Genomic DNA, 24,095 nt, shown 5'->3' with positions numbered 1-24,095 from the left:
CTCACACCAAACATGCTCGTTCTTTCAGCCGTGGGAATATTATAAGTGACAGTCAATCACACTATTCTTTGATAAAAGAGTAGCCCAATGATGGGTGGTGATGACTAACTACTTTCCCTCTAGTCTTACACTGCTAAATTAGGGATGATTAGCGCAAATAGCCCTCGTGTAGCTTTGTGTGAAATTCAAAAAACAAACAAAAACGTTTCAAACGAACTTCAACATTCCTGTTATGAAACTTAAACAATTATTAAACATCAAATTACAATGAAAACTAAACAATAAACAAGTAATATCTGAATTTTTAAAATATATAATAATTTAAAAGTACTATAAAGCAGCCACCTGGACCTGTAGTAAACAAGTGATGATTTTTATACACACTGTAAATGCAGTCACCTAAAAATGAAGTAAACAACTGGTACTCAAAATTTTCCAAAGATGACGTAACTAGTCATAAAAAAATTTAACAGAAAAGTGTATTAGCCCCAGTTACAATAACTCCTTATTTTTGCGATTTACAAGGGATAAAAACCATGAAATGCAAATAAATGTTTTTTTTTCACTTGTTTGTGAACAGACAACATCAGAGATTGTGACAAACAGATATTTATGTTGCATAGCTTTCCATCCTCAGTTCAGTAATTATTTTGAAAACATTTACAGCTTTGCAAGCGAAGTATTTATCCAAGAATGGACGTAGATGGGATCCTCCTGTAGAAAGAAGATAAGCTTCTTATGTTGTTATGTCACTATATCCACTAAATCCGATCGGATTTTATCTTATCTTGGTGTGGATTTTTTATCAGAGAAAACACTACTGGAGATAACGTGAGCGTTCCAAACAAAATTCCACTTCTTTCGCGTGGGGAAATTGAGACAAAAGCTTTGACGTTTTCACATGTAGTGCTGTTGTATTAAAAAAAAAAAAAAACTCAAACTAAAAGGAAAACATGTTTAATCTTATTGTAAAATTTATATAAAGTTGAAATAACATATCTGCCTATTAATCTGTTTGACCGGCTGTCTATTCGTCACAACATAAAATCTTGAACAATTCAAAATATATCATGCTGTACTTGGAATTGCGATTACATATTATTTTGTGAAACTGGAAAAACAAACAAACGAAAGGCGTATGAGAGAGAATCAGTAAAATGACCCCATACGATGTTTGTACGTGCAAATAGAACAACATTAATTGCCATATACATATTAAGGGAAAAACTACGACAAATCTGTTGTTTCTGTGGTGGCGTTACGTACTTGAATGCACAAAGCTTAACAAATGTAAAGTGTACTTAATGCAATTAAAACAGTTTATTGACCTACTAGACTTCTCACGTATGGGATTAGCTATGTAGAGTTTTGAACAAATCTGATAGCCGTGCGGGGCGTCTTAATGACCTCAAGGTTAAATCTATTCCATAATACCCGATACACACACACAGATACATTGGGCCAATTGGTTTGGCCAAAAATTGCAAACAATTCGACTTATATAGTAAGAGTTGCCAGATTTAGCGACGGGTTCGAAACCTGGTTATCATGAATAACTGTGACAGTACCGGTACTCCAAGGGTCTATAAACAACAGAAAAATTCCCGCCCCCAACCTTAGCACATAAACACTACTGTCCGAGATGAGATACTGAGGGATGCAGATCCACTCTCCAAATGCCCTTCCCTTTGTAATGCGCAGCGCAACCTACATTCCCCCCTCTCTTATGCATATGGTGACATCATCCGTAATTACATCATCCTAATTTCATTTTTGCATTGTATAATGATGTTTTTAACGCTTCCCAAGCACGCGCATACATTACTCTTATCTACATATATCGGTGCTTTTCTGATAATTGTTTATCAGATTCAGGAAATTGTCTTGGAAATCAGATAAATCCATAATTTGAATTAACATAAACTAAATAACACGTTGGGAGCAAAGTTCAACTTCACCACCGTTATTACTTATCTTTAATGTAAGTGTGAGTTCAGGAAATAGATGTGTTATTAAATTAAGTTATTTTCTGTTATTGGTACAAAGTTTAGCATTCATTCATTATATATAATAAGATCTTCAGTAAAACAGAACTAAATGTATTAATATAAAACAGCTTAAACTGAGAAGGATTATTTTGGTTACTCTAACGTTATTTACTTGGCATGTTCTGGTATAAGCGCTAAATAAAAACTAAACAAACCGAATGAAAAGAAACTGTATAACATGGCAGCCAAAATAATAATACCTGCATATAAAAATATCCATTTCAATTGTAATAGAGAGTTATAAATCGAATATCAACTGAAATATTTACTAACAGATGTATTTCTTGATGATGAGCAACCTACTTGAGATAACAGTGCATCTCAGAATGGCTGGTTTGGGTAGTAAAAGTGTTAATACCCATACCTGCCGTTCTGAAATACAACAGATGTTTTTTTTTGTATACCTACTAAAACTGTGACCGATACTTGTGTACTAAACAAACATTAAAACCGTAACTATAACACAATAAACAATACGGGCCTGCGAATATAAACTCAATAAGAGTTGTTTGGGTTTTAATAACAGATTTTTCATAACCAAGCTGGCGCAGATAGCCCAGTTGCTTTGCGTTAATAAACCCCAAACCAACCAACCAACAACAAAACTCAGCTATACCCATTTCGATTTTTCTTCTATCGCGTAAGGAATTTTTACAAATCGGGAAGATAGAAACTCTCATATAAATAAAATTATTATTTCGTTTCTTATCAAAATACAAACAAACTGAAGAAAATGAACGAACACTCATTCATTCCAACATTGCTGTAAAATATACGTCTTTCAGTCTCAAAACCACGTGCTGTGGTCCCTCTTGCGTTATGACGTTCTATGAAAAATGTATACGAGACGTAAAAAAATTGATTTTATTTTCGAATTCATCACAAAGTACCGTAGAACATGCAAAAACGTCAAGAAATAAAACTATCACAGGTTTGTGTAATCACTAAACTTCTTTAAGAAGCCAAGTTGAAAGTTCAGCCAAAAAGCACGTGGGAATCCTTCAATCCTAGTAGCTTTTTATTTCGAATTTCCATAAAATCAAACAAGCAACCAATAGGAAAGAAAGAGCCAAACTTAGGTAACCTCACATTATCATAGACATTTCTTCCTCATAAGGGTCTTGGTCACTGTTGAGATGTGTCAGATTGTTAGTATTCTAAATCATTTTCTGATTATACAGATATCATGATACACACACATGAACGCAATACGTTGTTTGTTTGTTTAAAAAACTATTTTTGAGCTAACATTTTGTAAAATGAGGTCAAAGACACTATCTTTGTTGCTGAGAAACAATTATTTCTGTTAAGAAATCAATTTTTGTTTTTTCTTGAGATAGCTGATGTTTAAAGATGTATTGTTTTACTTGCATTGTTTAGTTCAAACTAATGATTTTCAAGTGTCCAGAATTACCACGCAGTTTCACGATTTTACTCTTTTTTTTCTTTCGTAACCTCCTTTATATTTATGCTTTATTTATTTTACAAACCTAACGGTTCTTATGATTTATTGTCTTTATCCGAGTTCACTGGCCAACACTTTTTCTGAATAAATCTGTGTCCAATGGACAAATTACTCCTTTACTTGTGACTGTAAAATGTTTAGACCAGAACATTAAACTACCAGATATTTTGTTTCATGCAGTTTGCACTCGACGAAAATGTTTTTGACAGTTATCATTTTGTATAACAGTTGTCTTACAAATTTTACAGGCATAATTTCTCTTTTGAACAACCTTAGTTGTTAACAATTTGTTTGTTTTTGAATTTCGCGCAAAGTTACACGTGAGCTATCTGCGCTTGTTATCTCTAATTTAGCATTGTAAGAATAGAGAGAAGGAAGCTAGTCATCACCACCCACCGCCAACTCTTGGGCTACTCTTTTACTAACAAATAGTGGAATTGACCGTCATATTAGAACTCGCCACGGTTAAAATGGCGAACATGTTTGGTGTGATGGGGATTCGAAGACGGAGTTTTTAACAAAATTACAGCTATAAAAGAATGTTTGGGGGAATACGGTTTCTTATGGACTATAACAATATTGTTTAGAGTGCATCTTTTAAAAGATAAATTTTGCGCAAAGCTACACGAAGGCTATCTGCGTTAGCCATCCCTAATTCAACAGTGTGAGATTAAGAGAGAAGTCAACTAGTCATCACCATCCACAGCCAACTCTTGAATTACTCCTAGTCATCACTATCCACCGCCAACTCTTGAATTACTCCTAGTCATCACTATCCACTGCCAACTCTTAAATTACTCCTAGTCATCACTATCCACTGCCAACTCTTGAATTACTCCTAGTCATCACTATCCACCGCCAACTCTTGAATTACTCCTAGTCATCACTATCCACCGCCAACTCTTGAATTACTCCTAGTCATCACTATCCACTGCCAACTCTTGAATTACTCCTAGTCATCACTATCCACTGCCTCTTGAACTCTTGAACTTTGAATTACTCCTAGTCATCACTATCCACCGCCAACTCTTAAATTACTCCTAGTCATCACTATCCACCGCCAACTCTTGAATTACTCCTAGTCATTACTATCCACCGCCAACTCTTGAATTACTCCTAGTCATCACTATCCACCGCCAACTCTTGAATTACTCCTAGTCATCATTATCCACCGCCAACTCTTGAATTACTTTTTTACTAATAAATAGTGAGATTGATCATAAAATAACCTCCCAATAGCTAAAAGAAGGACCATGTTTGATGGGATGGAAATTCAAACCCACGACTCTCATATTGCAGGTCGAGTGTCCAAACTACCTAGTTATGCTACGCCGTCACGAGAGGGACGTGGCTCTAGAAATATCCTTCTCTTAGGGTTTTTTTTTAGAGCTATCTTTCGCTATATTTTGGCTTTTGCCGATATATTTCCTGTATTTTTCTTCTATCTAGCCAGAGTGGCAGAGTTTCCCAGAGTGGCTGGATTAATGGCTAAGGCTTTTTTCGCATATTCAGCACTGCTGTTTTTAGCCTTATCTCTATTCTTCTAGTAATGGTTTCTTCGCTAGGACAGAAACTATTCATTGTTATCAACGTAAAATTTTCTCATTTTCTCTCGTTTCGTTTCCTTAAAAGTCATATTGTAAAAATCTTCACTGTTTTAAGCACAACCCTAGATGTCAACAGGTCACACTTAGTTTGAAAACAATGCAGAGGTAAATTATAGAACTTAACGTTGTTGTTTTCAGTTCAGAGCTCTCGAGAAAAAGCCGTGTCAGATTGTGACAGCAATAACGTTCGTGTTTACGAAGGAAATTTGCGTTTAAGGCACCCTCTACTTTGTCCAACACAGAAACCTCAGGTCAAATAAATAGAACTGAAAATATCACTTTCAAATGTTAAATGATAGCTTAAACATAAATCTAGAGAATCTACGTAGTCCACACTTTTTTTTTTATCTAGCTCATAGAACTAAAGGTTGGTGGCGCATGCGCATAAGCAATCGTGCACCTGCACGTGATACGAAGGCAGATTGTCAACTTGCAAATCGTGCTCATAATCATAGAATATGGGTACTAGTGTATTGTTAACTCAGTAGTAGTTTTAAAACGACTATTGTTATTACCAAGGTTATAAGTAAAACTAAGAAAAATTAGTTTAGACAGAGTAACGTAATGCAATCATGTGCACTTAGGTCTGCATAAAGATAAGACAGAAAAGATTTGTGTCCTATCAATGTTAGCAATCAGGTAGTAATATTGAGAAATTTGTGGTTTTATGATTATTTTTTTTTTACTCTCAAATGCTTTGTTACCTTGTAAGTGATTTGTTTACTACTTAACAATGCTTATAAAGTTTTCTTTATATGTTATATACAGTGTGTTTGAGATTTTAATTTATATTGCACATATTGCATTTCTGGCTCATTCTTACTCTAAAATCCTACCGTATTATAATTTCTTCAGTAAATACCGTTATAATAAAATGCTGATGTGGCAAGTGTAGTATTGTTAAAATTGTTATATTTTATCCAGAATTTGTAAAAAATGATATCAGTTTAAAGTTTCGGATATAAGAGTTTTGCTTGCTTATTAATTTTACTGTAAGTTAAGTCGTTTAGTAATTGTAGGGAAAACGAAAAATAAAAATTTGGCCTAACCCATGAGCAGAGAATACTTGTAGCTAAATACCATAAAACTTTTTTTTTCAATTAAGCAATACACTCTTCGAAAAAACAAGTATTTCGCTTTTCGCTTTAAACTGGACATTATAAAAGAAATGGAAAAAAAAAGCCTAAACTCCTGAAAACAATTTTACTTGTTTTTCAAAACATTTTAGGTTTTAAACTTATTTACATAAAGAAAAACTACGTTGTAAGAAAGTTAGGAAGACAAATACATAGAGTTGTAGTCAATTTTTGTTTGTGCTATTGGTAATATTTACTTCTATGTCTGATTCCGTGTGTTTTATATTAACTAAATATCTAAATAACACAAATTCTGCGCTTCAATCAGCTTTCACCAATGAACGGGACAAATTACATCAGGAAAGAACGGTTGATGGAATATAATTTTCTTAGAATAAACACCTTTCTCACTGATTAAGACGTTCCTTGATACGCGCACGGATATTTACATAGACCATTATTCCCTTAAGTAACTTAGTATAATCGGAAATCAGATAACTTTATCTGTGTTTAGAGAATAATTTGTTGTAGTGGAGTAACATTAGTGGTTATAGGACCATATTTCTTAATTAACATCAGCTTAAGTAGTAATTTCTGTACAGCTATTTCCTCACCTGTATAATCTAGTTGTAAAGGAGTATATGAAGTTGTCCAGATATTCCAAGCACTCCTTCTTTGCAGTTATTTCCTCAAAGGAATATTTGAAGCTGTCCAGCTAGTTCTAATACAGCCGTTTTACAATTACAACAGTTCGCATTTGGAGATGAATTATATATTTCTGAACAATATAGTTTATAACTTGTCCAATTAAGTTAAAGCTGTAAACGGTGCTTTAACTAATTTTAGGTTAAGCGGTCTTTTTAAAAGTTTCGTATTTTTCTTTAGAACCTCCACCTCTCGACCAAACATTATATTAAGTGAATTATTTTTCTTGAATACTTCTTAATCAAATAAAATGGTTTCGATTACAGATTTCAGTTTTTCACAACCAAGAATAAGCTTGTTCTACAATGCATCATCTGATCACAATTAAGAGTTTCTGGTTTTAATACACAAAAATTTAAGATACCCACAAAACAAAACTTGTAGAGACAAGGTGCGAGAATTTGATTGAATGAAGCTTATACGGAGGTTTCAGAAACATTTTATTTCTATCTTTCACGGAATAAAACATATTAAAAGGTATATACTTGTAGCATGCGACGTTTTAAAGATGGACTCCAGGCGTTTAGAATACAATTAATAACTCTGTTAAAATTATGCTGAATAGCCGCCTACTCAATATCTTAGCCATATCTGAGTAAACAGGCTGCTCTTAACAACAGTGCAATTATCTAAACCAAATATATCTTACTAACAGCACGTAAAATAGCCATTTTCAGGGTATTAGGCAACGACATAACAACGAATAAAAATATACAACTGTGAATAAGGAAGTTTAGAGGTTTTCCTGGTGCAACAATTAATAAACGATGTCAAAACATAAAACTCTCTGTATCGATGAAGCAACTATATATACATGTCGTATCACAAAAAGTCTTCTTGTTTTAGCGTAAAGCTATACGATGGGTTATCTACGTTCTGTCCACCATGGAGAATCGAACTACGGATTTCTATGTCGTAAGTCCGCAAGTGTATCAGTGACCGACAGAGAAACATCATTGAGAGTATTAGCAAAGAGCAACTGGAGAAGTGGAGTGTCGTGTTTTGTTGCTAAAACCATATCTGAATAAAAAATAAACGAACTTCTGTTGTTAATGAGAGTATCTTTAACTAAACTGCTACCAACCTTTCGATGAAGGGGGCCTCGTTCCTCTTATAAAGCAGTTCCAAGAGCTGTGAAATACTGGACCCATTAGACTTTGCTGTAGAAGTTCCAAAACGTCCCACATTGGTAAATTTGGATTAAAATCAGGGTTAAGAGATGACCAAGGAAGGGTTTTGATACTTATTTGTTTCAAACCACTGCTGGACATGATATTAATGTCATATTAATCTATCAAAGTTGGTGTTCCATTCTTATCTTTTCTAAGTTAACATGTGGTGAGAATGTGCTCATCCTCAGCTTCTTCAGCGTCATCCTCCATATCTTTAGAATGTAGAATATTTTGTGATTAATCTAAAGAATCTAAGAGGTTGAGCACACTGCCACTCCGATCTTCAATTGTGAAGATGTAAAGAATAGAACTTTAATTCTTGAGTATACTATACAATACATACATTATCATACGTAAAGACGTTTTTTCCTTACAAATAATCCCACGAATTCATGCAGTACAACAGTTTCCAATGTCTTACAAGTCACTTTCAAACCCATATACATAATTTAAGTTTCAGGAATCTCCGCTCCACATGTTCTCTGTTCAGTGATCTTCTAGTCATTTCCACCAATCGAAAACGATATCTTAGCCTGTGAGTTTCATCCTTTCCATGGAAGTAGTAGAACGTAATAAGTCGTTTGCATAGTAGATGTGTTGTTTTAAATTGTCATTAAAGTCATCGGTCATAGATGTAATCCCACGTATATTGTTTCGTTTGACAGCATGTTAAAAATTTCATACGAATCAAGTAATTACGTTTGGGTGGCCACTCTAATGCTATATCCATTCCTTCAGCATATTACCTACAATAAATATGAATAGGAGAATTAAACATTTCACACATAAACATTCCTTTCTTCGAGGTCTTATAGTTTCTTCGCCTTCATCTGGTTATCCATGACAGTTGCAGATTTTTGTAAGTTTTGTGTTGCAGAACACCAAGACATTCGTATGGACTTTCGGTTAGAATAAACTAGCGGTATTCTGTATTTTTCTATAATCTGAAAAAGGACATGAAAGCTGACAAATTACTTTAGAAAAGAGCTAGTTACTGATTATGCCAGCCTAGAATGTTTCCTTTACTATTTTCTCGCTTCTTTTATATGTAACTGGGCAGTTGAAGAAAAACTAAACGTTTGTTCATTGCTACGCAATGGACTATATTCTTTGCACACCATGTGTATCGAAACACGTTTCTTAACGTTATATGCCATTGGACTTACTACTGAACCACCAGAGGTTAGTTAGTGTGTAAGACAACGAACGCTAAAAGTCTCAATAAATACAATTACAAAATGCAAATTACGCTGGGCTATTAACCTGTTCAGTGCCGTAGACGAGATAACACGTCCAAGCCGATCGGTAACACAGTGCCACGGACGAGATAATTCGTTCTCAATAATACCTAACGTCAACACTAGATGTCAGCACCATACATACATCTGACCTACTTTCAAATTGTTTTACTTTCGATCCAAAATGGCGTCACGAAAAAGTTACAAAATGAAGAAGCATTAGAGTTGTATTGTAGCAGCTGAAATACTTGACAGTCAACAGGTCAAATATAGTACAAAATACTATAAACTAAGAAATTAAAGAACTTTAGGTTAGAAGTTAAAAATATGAAAACTTCGAGACAACAGGCCGAAGACAAAAGCCACATATATTTACAGCCGACAATTAAAACTAGGACACAAACTACAAAGAGGGAAAGGATAAAATGAACCCTGGTAAAAAAAAAGTATTCATCGGAGGTAGAACTCGCACAGAAGGTTTAATTATGCTGTTCAAATAATAATAATACGACTGTTATTATGGGGTGGAATAAGAATTTCAGGAGATAATCATGTTCTATTTTTATATTTCTATCTTATTAGGAGCAACAACCCACTTACAACTGTCTACAGGAAAACGATTGCTTTAGATGTGGAACATTGTGATCATAAGCATCAAAACGTTATCTTGATGTCTAATTTTTCCCCCGTGGGAGATTAAATCTAATACATATTGTATTAATTCAGCATTCACTTTATTCTGGTTTATCCTTATAACATTGCACTTTATATCCAAATTAAAAATGTATAACTTTACGTTTGGCCTCGTTTCCCTGAAAACAATCCAGACATATTCACCCTCACACACATCCCATTACGATCGGTGCAGAGTGCATTATAATCGATTATAGAGACTAAAAAATCACTCGTTGGCTGTTAACTACCTACCTTCCCTTTAACCCGTAAGTTCAAAATTAGAGACTACTATCAGAAGTAGTTACAGTTTTGCGGGATTAAGTGAATCAAACAAATATAAATAATACAAATAAACACATTAAACAAAATATGTAAAACATTCTTAATAATTCTGAAATGCTTATGTAACAAACTCCGATATCATTTGTATTGTTCTTTATGGTCTTTAAATTTATATCTAATTTGATGTTTAAGGTTTCTTCTCTCTCAAATAAAATATATACTCAACATATGCAAGTCACCTGGAATTACATATACACGTTACTTAATGTAAAGTATACGTGTAATATTAATGTAATGGTGTAAATATATTCTAACTTTAAGCGACTGGTGGATAATTTGAATTTAAAGAGATATGTAGTTTAGAAGGATATTACATATTATAATTTTAAAGGGGTAGTATTATTCCAGCTTTAAACGAACAGTGAATAATGTAAATTTAAAGAAGCATCACGCGGTGTATCTTTAAAATAGACTCTTTATAATGTTGATTTAAAGAGACAGCCTATACTGCAATCTTAAAGGAATAGAATGTATTTTAAATTACACCAGTATTTATGGAAACGAGAAAATTAGCATCTAATCGGTAATGTTGTTGAACTGCCATACGTACGGTTGGTTCGAAATAGGAAAACAGCTACATCGCTAAAGATGTTGATCCCCTACCTTGAGAAAGAAATTATGTTTGTTTACAAACCTAAAAGGTATCATTAACCTACAGTATTTCTTATAGATTTTGTTAGAACAACTAGAAGTTTTAAAAAAGTAAATAACTTTGAACTGAAATATCTTTTACTTTATGTTAAACATTCGACAGGATAGAATGGATGATTATTTTGAAAAGATGAACAGGTAGGAAGAAGACGTTTGATATTGGACAGGAATATAGTGTAAGAAAGGCCGAAATAAAAAAAAAAGTAAAAATACAGAATTACATTTGAGAAAATATAAGCAGAGAAGAAGAGTCTAATAAATGGAAGAAAACAAGTTCAGGTTCAGTAAAAATGTATTAAAACAGCATTAAGCAATTTTTATTTAGTGTTATTAAAGTGATAAGATAATAATGGATGAAAACGAAACCTGCAGTTAATCAGAATATTAAAAAAAACAACTCAGGCGAGGATGTTGAAGATGAAGAAGCAAAGAGGCAGGAAAATAGGATTGTAACTAGGAATGAAAAGATAAATAACGACACATAAATGATGATGAATTCAAAATAAAGAATATGGCAACAAAGCCTGAGAAGAAAATTGGAGCAAAACGCATGTTTTATTATTTGTCAGAGAAACTACAGCAACAACAAAAAAAATAAAGACAAATGAAAACAGAAAATTAACAGACTGTTTTTTGATATAATAAGTTAAAATGAAGAAGAGAAGAATATTTCATTCTGCCAAGGTCCATTAGAACTGAAGTCCTAAATATTACCGTGTTTACAAGAAAGTTTACTCTCTTGGCAGCTGGGTGAAGATAAAATGGTTCATTTTGAAAAGTAACAGCATACCCCTCCTCCAAATATTAGACCAGTAACAAAATATGCAAGTGTTTTGACGAAATTGAGCGAAGAATTTAGTCACAAACAAAATGCCACTAGTATTACATTCAAAGACACGTCCTTGAAAATGCGATGAAGTGAATCAGTGTTGGTGTGAGGATACTGTCAGTAGGATTTGATAGTTCTTAAATCATTAGTTCAGAAGAGAGAAAGGACTAAAATTTAAGTGACCTTCTCAGGTCCTCAACAACCTAAAAAACCCGGTGCCTGACGTGACTTCTACTCCATTGACTTAACTGTAAGCTTAAGTACATAATGCTGAACTCGAGGTTTGATCTCCACGATAGACACAGCGCAAGTGGCCCATTGTATCTCTGCCCTTAAAACAAAAACAGTATCTTACTTTGAACATAAAATTATAAGAATGTAAAGAAAATAATATTTATCTAATTTCTTCTTCGTAGTTACCGATAACTCTGTGGGCTTCTCAGAAATTGGGTTTCGGTACTCGAAATTGACGGCGCATAGATAGCCCATTGTATAGATTTATTTTTTAACACCAACCAAACAAAATTTATCAAATTTAAAGATTTTCATATGAATGTTTTTGTTATCACATTACATCTACAACTAATGGGATTGTTATAGATGTTACAAAGTAATGTTTACTCCAAAAACTATTCACCAGAAAATTGTGTTTATGTAAAAGGCAAGTGTTACTAGATACAAACTCCAATGTAAAAGATATACATATATGAGAAAAAATTTTAAAGCAGATATGGATGTTCAAGTCCATGACTTCAGTTACTACTTGAAACCAATTTTTTCAGATTTTTTGTATAGCACAGATTATGCAGCGATACTCAAATAAATAATAATATTAAAGATCAAATTGTCAGATATTTTTACATCGCATCAAATTGTCAGATATTTTTACAACAAAAACTAAAACTCTCTGTAAACAGGTTTCTAACGAGTCCTGGTATTGGGTGAAAGGCCTTGTCGACACTGGATACAGTAGATGCAGTGTAGTTGACGTATTATTACAGTAATCTTTACTTTCAATCGTGTGTTTATACTTCAAGTGTATCATACCTGTTTTTGCGCTAATCACGTATAAAGGCACATGGAATTTGCATATTGGAAAAAAAGTGCTTTCCAGGTAAATGTATAGAGGGGTTTGTATGAACTTCTTCCCATTTTTCCATGAGCCCTAGATTTCCAGTTGTCCAAATGGACGTTTAAATTTATAAATTTGCCTCGAGTAAACAGAATGGTCTCTCGTGAATAAAAGCGCAATGCGTTATAGCTTTTATGAATCATTTCAACACGTACACACAAGCAGATATAAAGAAACATCTGCTGAACACTTGTAGGAAGGGAGAGTAAATTCTCGTCAAAGATCTACGACTCATTTATCAACTTACAACTGTTGAAGGTAGACAATGCTTTATCCCTTGCCTTACCTAATAATCTTTACCTGAGTATCAATACAATTTTTAACAAAATGTCTAAACTTTCACAAGTGATTTAACACCTTCTTTCAAGACATCTAGATACACCGTCACTGTACAATAAGATGTACATTTCAGGGACTTGTTTGCACAACACGGAATAATTTACATCCAAGTAAAAAGAAAAATATTTTTTAGAGTTCTTTTGCCATGAAAATACACAAAACTCAGCCCACGTTTTAGAACCAGGCTAGTAGCAGTAATCTATACATAAAGGAAATTTAGTCAATGTTAAAATAAATGTGTATTAAATGTTCATATTATTCTGTGCAACTCAATATGTTTTCATTCAAAATATAAAAGGGAGCGTGTTCTCTACAACAGGTTAGGAAGTTTTAGGCTTTTCTCCTGTACTTAGATATGTGCACATGCACATGTCATGCACGCGACCATCTGCTGTTTTCAGTAATATATACTGGGTGATTTGTTTGGTTTTGTTTAGTTTGTTTAAATTTCAAGCAAAGCTACACGAGAGCTCTCTGCGCTAGTTGTCCCAAATTTTGTAATGTAAGACAAGAGTGAAAGTAGTTAGTCATCATCACCCACCGTCAACTCTTGGGCTACTCTTTTACCAACGAATAGTGGGACTGACCGTCACATATAAAGTCCCCACGGCTGAAAGGGCAAGTATGTTTGGTGTGATGGGGATTTGAACCCGCAACCCTCACATTAAGCCAAGCACCCTAACCACCTGGCCATGCCGGACCCTGGGTGATTTGAAGGTTAACACGCACAAATAAAATAGTATAAATATGCTATGAAACAAAGTATTTTCTTGTGCAGAATATAATAATAGTTGCAAATTAGGAAGAAAAAAAACACCATATTCACACAAAACTACCAGAAGAGTACGTAAGAGAAAGTTCAAACATCAAGAGGGAATCCTCGAAAAGTGTTGTTAACAGAATGTCTGTTAACGAAGTTTTTTTGAACGACGTTCCATCTGGCCTATTATGAAAATCTACGGATCCATCACGAAACGTTGTTCAAAATTCCTACACAGATGTAATCCAATAAGAATGCTATCAAGAATGCCAGAACTCTGTACCCCTTTCCACTTAATTGGTCCAAACATTAATTGTTATGACATAAAATATAAGAATATAATAAAAACTTAACTCAATATACGGGATCTAACGTAGTGAGGTTTAAAACCACACGTGGTTCGGTATGTCAGGTAGTAAAAGTATAAATTTGTGAAGTTGTATCTAACGTTTTGTCTTTCTCAGTAAGTGCTATTTGGAGTTTTAAAGATAAAATAACTACAGAAAATCTCTATTATTTATTATAAGTGTTTCACGAATCGCATAAAGTTTCCATAAAAGTATTAGTTTTTTTTTTCATTTCAATCACATTTATCAAGAGTAAATTGCCTTTTAAAAACGATGTTCCTCGTGCATTTGGAACTATTTTTCTCTATCATCTGACAGTGGTCAGTCTCATATTCATGATTATTCACTGTTGCAAATAGCTTCAGCGAAGGCTAATCAGATCAATCTTAAGAAACTTTCCACAGCCATCTCTTGCACGTACACATTTGCTACCAATACCACGTTTAAACAGAACAAAATCAAACAAGTTCATCGAACCTACATCAGGGAAAATGGACAGGAAATGGTAGAATGGTATTGTTGTGATTGCAGTTTATTGGCCTCCGTTCTCCCGAAAACAACAGTTCATTTCGAGATGTAGATGGGAGCTTATGATCATTTGAGAATTTCAAATTCTAGTTTAAAATTTTATTAAAACCCTCACGAAGAATTTTCAGCTTCATTGTAATGGGTTTGGCGACAAAAAGGTCTATTTTGTTACGATAACCCTCCCCTCGCGGATGAAGATCACCTGAGGGTGTAGTTTTGAAGTATTTAAATATTTTAAATATTCTGTTGTGATACTTATGCAGCTTCTGTGGAGACCATTGAGCATTCCTTTCTTGAAAATGCCATGTCTTTGACTCTACATCATTTCCAAGTATGGATTTACATCGCTAAAATCAGGGGTTCGACTCCTCTCGGTGGACTAAGCAGATAGCCCGATGTGGCTGTGCTACAAGAAAAGACACACACCACTTCTACTAATATTTTTCTTCAGACAGAGATATGGCATATTCATTCAGCAAAACATTTATCCGAGCAACACTGCGTTGCTGAATAGATAACTTTTGTTATCGTTTTCTTTTTTTCCAATATTCGCACAAAGATATTTAATTGCATTAGTCTTCCTCCATTTTGAACTGGTAAACTGAAGGAACTAGCCCATTCTTGTCTTACTTAAAAGCGGGGTTGTACCGCCGCCGTTATAACATGCTCTCAACCACACACTGTGGAGCGCGCTCTTTTTTATTTCTATAGTTTTTCTTTATCTTTGTTATCGCGATAACAATACGCGAAAAATAAACCCAAAAATCCACAATCCGTTCGTTATTATTTTATGCCCGGTTCGTCGAAAATTACCAATGAAAAAATACGTATGTAGCAAAAATAGATAGAGGCCTGGAAGGGTCTAGTGGTGAGAATGGCCTACTCATCTGAAGGTCGTAGATTCGAATCCCATTATCAAAAGTGCTCGCCCTTTAAGCAATGATCAATCCAATTGTTTCTTGGTAAAGAATAGCGCAAAAGTTAACGAGGGGTGTCGTTTAGTTTGTTTTTTAATTTCGGGCAAAACTATACGAGGACTATCTGCGCTAGCCGTCCCTAATTTACGTGTGTAAGGTTAGAGGGAAGGCAGCTAGTCATCACCACACACCGCCAACTACTGGGCTACTCTTTTACCAATGAATAATGTGATTGACTATCACATTATAACGCCCCCACGGCTGAAAGGGTGAGCATCTTTGGTGTGACGGGGACTCGAATACGCGACCCTCAGATTACGAGTCAAGTGCATTAATCTCCTGGCCATGCCTGGAAGACAGGTGTCGTATCCTTCCCACAGGAATATCACTCTAAAATTAAGGACAGCTATAGCAGATACACCTCAGGTTGCTTTACGCGAAAATTCGGTAAACAAAAGTGCAATTGAATACAAATAGATACAGTATTAAAATTCGTATTAGTTTTGTTTTAATTGTTGTTTAACTTTTAAAAACAAGGTTTGCAAACTGACTGTTGATATCTTTCCGATTAATAATAAAATTGTATTACGATTATTTACTCACATATTTAGATACATAGACGACTTAACTTACTTGAAAATTAAGAATTAATAAATTTATTATTAGCCACATATCCCCGCAGCGGCCGATATTTAAGCTTTTGTCTCCTTGATAAAAGAAACTCGTCTGTTTGTTTTTCAATTTCACTCAAAGCTACACGAGGGCTGTCTGCGCTAGCCATCCTTAACTTAGCAGTGTCAGACCAGAGGGAAGGCAGCTAGTTATCACCACCCACCGCCAACACTTGGACTACTCTTTTGCTAACGAATAGTAGGATTGACCATCACATTATAACGCCCCCACGGCTGAAAGGACGAGCATCTTTGGTGTGACGAGGATTCGAACACGCGAATCTGGGATTACGAGGCGAGTGCCTTAACCACCTGGCTACGCCGAGCATAAAAGAAACTCGTTTAACATCCAACTTCTTGAACAAAAAGACTCAAAGTTCTAATATCGGCCAATAATCCACAAAAATAGTCCTCTTAAGGGTTTCCCTAAATATAACAAAAAGTTGGGCCCGGCATGTCCAGGTGGGTTAAAACGTTCAACTCGTAATCCTAAGGTCGCGGGTTCGAATCCCCATCGCACCAAACATGCTCGCCCTTTCAGCCACGGGGCGTTTTAATATTACGGTCAATCCCGCTATTCGTTGGTAAAAGAGTAGCCCAAAAGTTGGCGGTGGGTGGTGATGACTAGCTGCCTTCCTTCTAGTCTTACGCTGCTAAGTCAGTGACGGCTAACACAGATAGCCGTCGAGTAGCTTTGCGCGAAATTCAAAAAACAAATAAAAACTTGGCAACGGAAACCAGTTAGTAATTACTACTACATCAAAAATTACAGCTAGTTAACAGTATTAGCTATTAACCACAACAATGTTTAATAGTTTTAAGAACTGGTGAATTCAACACGCATCTCAGTAAACTAATCAAACAACACATTTAAATTTTTAAACAGATCATTCAAACAAGTTTTCCTCGTAACAGTGAACCAAAACAGCACCAGCAATATCTTTATTAATGTTGCTAGATTAAGTAATTATCGTCTAACAACCTGCAGTTGATCTTTATTATAATCATTATCTCTAGTTTTATTAATTAATAAATTCAGAACTCTCTTTAACAGGGTGATGACTACCTGTTTTAAAACTTTTAAGTAATCAATAATAAACCTGAATTTATGGATGTTTTTATGTAGTATGAGAAATGCATATAAATACGATAATTCCAAAAACAAACTGATAGGTTTACAAAGGATAATTTTTAAAAGTTTAATAAGAGTAGTTGCAACCTGTTCAGCTGGTTTCTGTAACATGAAAAGAGTTAATACAATTTACTTCATCAATTAAAGTTGTTGCTGCTATAAAATCATTGTATCTTGATTTATCTGTAAGTATCATAACAAATCTCAAAACTATTTATTTTTTTAAATTATAAAACAAATCTAAAAGCCAATTCTTTAATATTTTTAATCTAACGAATTTCTGTTCTGGACAAAACATATCTAGCTGAATAACCGTTTGTAATTATTTTTTTATTAATTATATTAGGAAAGTTTATCAGAATAATTTAGTAACCTTTGTTTAGATAAATTATGAATAACGTTTTATGAATTGCAGTCTTCTACACTTTATAATTTATCAGTAATAATACGCCCGGCGTACATACTATAGGCGAAAGAATATTTTGGGTCGATATAATTTTGCCCTAGCACCAGGTCATCCCTTAAGTAACGTCCGATTTTAGGTTCATAAAAAGGAAAAGGATTTCAAACGCTTTTATGTTATTTAATCAATAATGTATGTTCCATTATTATTATTATTACTATTATTTACTTCCTGCCAACGATTCACAAGCTTCTAAATGCCACTTCTATAAAATTCTTGGGGTTTGGAGGAAAAGAATGTAGAGAGGATAGTTTTGACATCTTCATGTGTTTCAAGCTCTTTTCCATCAAGATAGTTCTGCAAACTTCGGAACAGATGATAATCAGATGGGACAAGGTTTGGAGAATAAGGAGGATCTGGAAGTTTTTCCCAGTTTAGCTCTTCAACCTTTGTAGATGTGTTACACCAGGATAATATACGGCCCCATACAGCAAAGACCACAACACCTTTATGATTGATCAAAGCAGTCCTCTTTTCTTTCAGTGCAACATTTAAGCTCTCTAACTGTTGACAATAGAAGTCTGATGTAATCGTTACACTAAGTGGCAGCAACTCAAAGTGGATCACATCAACAATATCCCGCCAAACGCTTAACAAGACTTTCCTACGGTGGAGGTCCATTGCGGGCTGTGCTTTGGCCAGTTTACCTGCACTGATCCATTGTCTGCAGCGCTTAACATTTTTAAAATATATCCATTTTTCATCTCCAGTCACTAACCTGTCCAAAAAAAAAAAAAACGAATTACGTTCACGAGAGCGCAGAGAAGTGCAAATGTCCACTACTGCTCTAAGGTTGGCTTCTGTCAAATCATGAGGGAGCAATTTTCCAACTTTTGACACCTTTCCAAGCTGTTGAATGCTTTGAATTAAACTTCTGTGCTAGTTCTTCAACTGTTACAGCACAATCTTTATCAAGTGCAGCCAGCAGAAAGTCATCATTAAACTCAACAGGATGACCTGAACGTAGTGCATCCCTTAAGCTGTAGTCACCTGATCAGAACTTCAGAAACCACCTTCGATATTTTCTTTCACTGAGAGACTTCGCATAAACACCTTGAATGTTTCGTGCAGCTTCTGCTGCATTATTGCCGTTTTTAAACTCATAAAGCATTATATGCCTAATGTGCTGTTCAAACACATCGATCTTCATAAGCGTTTATTTAATTAATGATCTAAAAAAGTGGAGTTGGGTTAGTTTCTTTTATTTGTCTGAACATTTTTATACAAGTCCTACTACATATTTTAGTCATTAAAGCCTTCTACAAAGACAGAAATGATGATGCACTTTCTGTATTAAATTTTCGGACATTACTAATGTGATAACCTGATATTTATCACTCGAAGTATAATCACAAAGTACTGGATAACCGTAAAATAGAAAACATACTTGGTCACAATGGAAAAAAAAATCACGTATCTTGATGAAATAAGATATTGCAGTTTGAACTTTTCATCTGCCTAGCTAGATGAATGGCAAAAAAGTTAGTTTTATATATTTTTAGGTTTTGGATAGAATTGGTATAGAATTTTTCTACTCGCATATCTTTGCATAATTTCGTACCAAAACTATTTAATTTTGCAGCTAGATTTAACCCATTCGGTTTGTTAACTTTGATTTGAAAGAAGTGATTCGAGGTTTCTATTCTTTAGTTTTGAACAACGCTTGCAAAAGGCTGTGTCATCCACACTCCGGCTATTCTACTAATTTTAATTAGTTACTCGCACATCCTTGCGAAAGTTTACTCAAGCAAATATCCTTAAGTTTAAATTGATTTACTTTGACATCTTTTGAATAACATGAGCATTAAAACCTACGTTAGTTTTAGATCTTGCTGAACTGAAAACTAAAATTACCAAGATATTTGACATTCGAATACAATAGTTCAGTTTACAAATGAAAATGAACAATGATTCTACTTATACATAAAAATAAGGTATCGATACTTGTTGTGTGTACCTTATTGTGTAGCACTGTGCAGAGCTGCAAACAAACAAAATATATTTCTGTCAAACATTTATGGACTTCTTACACCTCAAAGTAAAATTTCTTCCCAATTATACAAAACGTTTTTTTTTTATAGTTACTTGAAACAGTGGTTCCCAAACTATTTTACTTTGAGGCTCCCTTGATACGAATAAAAAGGTTTAAACACCTCCCCCCAACCTATGAACTTTATAATGGTGCTTCAAAAACAGTGCGTAGTAAAACCAATAACATATCCTTTGGACATTCTGCATGATTTAATTAATTCAATACAATTTGATCGGCTTATTGTTTACTGATAATTAATATTACTTCAGCATCTTTGTTTTCGGTCCACTTTTATTAGTCCCCCAGAAAAAGTTTCACGGCCCGCGGGAGAGCCGAGCCACCTGCTTTGAGAAATGCTGGCTTAAAACGCTTGTAAAAAATTGAAATATTTTATTATAAGAAAAAAGGCATTGGTTTTTAGAATGTGATCAATCTTACTTAAAATAAAATGCTACAGATTTTTAATAATTAATGACAAATAAACTTTATATCAAAAGTTGATAGACTAAATACATTTTTTTTTTTAATTTTCTTAGTTTTGATTACTGTGTCTTAGGGCTGGCTCATCACTTGTAATGTTAGGTAGAAGGCGTGGTCATTTAAAATGACTTACTCAAATTAGGCCTTGCACATCCTGGTGGTTAATGCACTCGACTCGAAATCTGAGGCAAGTGAATTCGAACCCCTGTCATCAAACATGCTCGTCCATTAAGCCCTAAGGGTGTTATAATGTGTTGGTTAATACCTCTATTTGTTGATAAAAGAGAAGTCGAAGAATTAGCGATGGGTGTTGATGCTTAGCTGCCTTCCTCTAGTTTATCACTGCTAAATTAAAAACAGGTAGCACAAATTAATGCTCTCTTTAACAGTACGTTACGCCTGGCATGGCCAGGTGGTTAAGGCGCTCGACTTACAATCTGAGGGTCGCGGGTTCGAATCTCCGTCATACCAAAAATTCTCGCCCTTTCAGCAATGGGAGCGTTATAATGTTACAGTCAATCCCATTATTCTTTGGTAAAAGAATAGCCCAAGAGTTGGCGGTGGGTGGTGATGACTAGCTGCCTTCCCTCTAAACTTACACTGCAAAATTGTTTAGCTTTGCGCGAAATTCAAAAACAAACAAACAGTATATTGTTCAGCGTGAAGGATGGGCGTATTTCACACCATTTATTATTTTTCGAAGTGCAGTAAACAATAATTTATCACATACCTTAAGTTTTGTTTCACCGTTGATACAAAGACACTACTTTATAGACACTGGGATGACAATTTTAGGAGGTAGTGTTTACTTATTCTTGTGTTGTTGTTTTTTTCAGTTTCATGAGGGTTAACCACTTCCCGGTAACACAAATATCGAATACTAATTTGTGATGTAGATTGTTAAGAGTTTTAGTCTATCTGCTCCTAAGTTTCCTTTTTTTCAGGTTTTCATTTCTTTTCATATGTAATGTTAATGAATAGAGTTTAAAGATTATAATCTACTGTGTTGTCCCAAATTTGCATATATCACTCTTATTAGGTTGCACTTCACCTTTCCAATCACATCGTTTTTAACCTAGTGTTGCTCATCTGTCCTTCGCGCGACTCGTTTCCTTTTGGTTCCTGATTACTGTTTTTTGTGCGTGTTTTTTTTCAATAATAACCAGTGTCTAACAAGTTTCCGAAGGCGTTGTCGAGGGTTAAGTCGATGACGCTTCTTAAACGTGTATAGTGCACAAAAGACTCTATAATACACTGATACTATTTCCATGCCCTCAGCTGGTGTCAAAGTAGCTAATGACTTCAGAGCATAACAAAAAATAGTGTAATTACGTCTCAAAAACAGGATGATTTTTTGTTGCTGTTTTACTTCTTAGTCATAAATGAATGAGAAACTGAAATAAGTTGCGTATTAACAGGAAGTAATAAATGTCAAATTACCTTATGAACGTTACACTTGTTCGCAATAAGATACTACAAGCAACTTTTAAATCTCTTACAAGCAGAAGCGTTTCAAACAAAACAAAAAACTTTAATACGGGCTCTTGTAATACTCTTATTATCCTTATAAATTCAAAAGACATTGGTGATTGGCTTGAGATTTTGATCCTAAAACACTAAAATATACTCAGTGAAAAAAAAATGAAAATATCTCATTATACTAATACCTAATCAAGAAAGTAGTAAATACTACAAGATACTAGTATTAAGAAAATACTAAACCATCACAGTATGAATACTAAAACATCGCAATATGCTAGCACTAAGAAAATACTAAAACATAGTAATATGCTAGCACTAAGAATACACTAAAGTTTAGTGACTAAACCATCACAGTGTGATAGCACTAAGAATACACTAAACCATCACAGTGTGATAGCACTAAGAAAATACTAAAACATCGTAGTATGCTAGCACTAAGAAAATACTAAAACATCACAGTATACTAGCAAAAATACTAAAAATTTACAGAGTACTAGCACTAAAAAATACTAAAACATCACAGTATACCAGTACTCAATAAGAAAGTATATGTGACTGCTACTGAAGTTTTGCCATTTGTGTCATTCATTAATTAAACTCAGACCTAAACAAGGAATAATCATTTATCACAACGATTCATTATTACTGCTATGTTTTCGTCAAAAGCTGAATCCTCGCATGATGTTATATTTAAGTATATGAGACCAATGCATAAATGACCACCAGAAAAACAGATAAAATTTAACAGCAAATGTAATGAATATTATATGCAAAAACATGTGCAAAATCCCTATAAAAGTGACTGGTTCTCAGTTTCCATAGCTCAGTGTTAAGCCACCGACAAGCAATACAGTTACGCCAAGACTGATTGCAGCACAACGCAACAACGCCATTGGTCGTATGGAAGCAGGCGAATCTCGATCAGATGATACCAGAATTGTGAATGTCCACCCAAGCACCATCACAAGGCTATGGAATCGTCACCAACAACATGGATCAACTCGTGACCACGCCCACACAAGATCGCAACAACCGGTTACGTCACCTTCGGGATAGGACCACCACTGCGACGTCTACTGCCTAAACCATACCAGGGCTGCGTAGGATTCCCGATCAGACCGTACGCAACCGTCTACGAGATGCAGGAATCCGACCTCGACGTACAGTCAGAGGTGTCATTCTCACGCAGCAACATCGTCAAGCACGGCTGCAGTGAACTCGGGCACATCGTGAATGGCCTCATCGACGAAGGAGGCATGTTTGGTTCAGCGATGAATCACGTTTTATGCTTCGTAGGCAGGATGGAAGGACCCGTGTTTACCGTCGCCGAGGTGAACGTTTTGCAGCAAACTGTGTGCAGGATGTTGACAGATTTGGTAATGGCAGCGTCATGACGTGGGCTGCCATCGCCTACAATGCCAGAACAGACCTTTTGCACATTCGAGGGAATCTTAACGGCTCAACGATACGTCAACGAAATTCTTAGGCCCAATGTGCAACCCATCATGGTGAACGTCAACGACGTTTTTCAACATGACAACGCCCGTCCTCACACAGCCCAACTCACCACTGTCTTCTTGAGACACCACAACAACAACGTTCTTCCCTGGCCCTCCAGATTACCAGATTTAAACCCCATCGAACATCTTTGGGACAAGTTGGACCGACGTCTGCGACGGCGACAACCTCAACCGCAGACTCTACCTCAGCTTGCAGCAGCTTTGCAGGCTGAGTGGACAGCCATTCCACAGGATGTGATTCGTCATCTCATCGTTTCCATGGGTAGGAGATGCCAAGCAGTTGTTGATGCTCACGGGGGGCATACTCGTTATTGACGTTGAGTGACGTTAAAATTCACCTTGTGAGCGTGGCTTCGCCTTTGCAGACTTTGGATGTTCAGCAGTGAATGTGCAAAGTTTCACACATGTCATACAGAACTACCCGGAATAAACTTCTTAACAATTTGTCTCATATTTTGCCTTTTGCGTTTCTTTTTTTGAAGAG

The 24,095-nt window shown here is 35.1% G+C and overlaps 1 protein-coding gene across 2 annotated transcripts in view; it reads right to left on the bottom strand.

Moving 5' to 3' along the window:
- The window catches only part of LOC143249764 (unconventional myosin-Ia-like), a 224,206-nt gene that overhangs the window by 125,157 nt on the left and 74,954 nt on the right, over positions 1-24,095 (bottom strand). The window lies entirely within an intron of this gene.

Source organism: Tachypleus tridentatus, chromosome 4 (genome assembly GCF_004210375.1).
Source record: "Tachypleus tridentatus isolate NWPU-2018 chromosome 4, ASM421037v1, whole genome shotgun sequence".
Classification (NCBI taxonomy): Eukaryota; Metazoa; Arthropoda; class Merostomata; order Xiphosura; family Limulidae; genus Tachypleus; species Tachypleus tridentatus.
The sequence above is the reverse complement of the archived record's forward strand: the minus strand, read 5'-3'. Positions and strand labels throughout refer to the sequence as shown.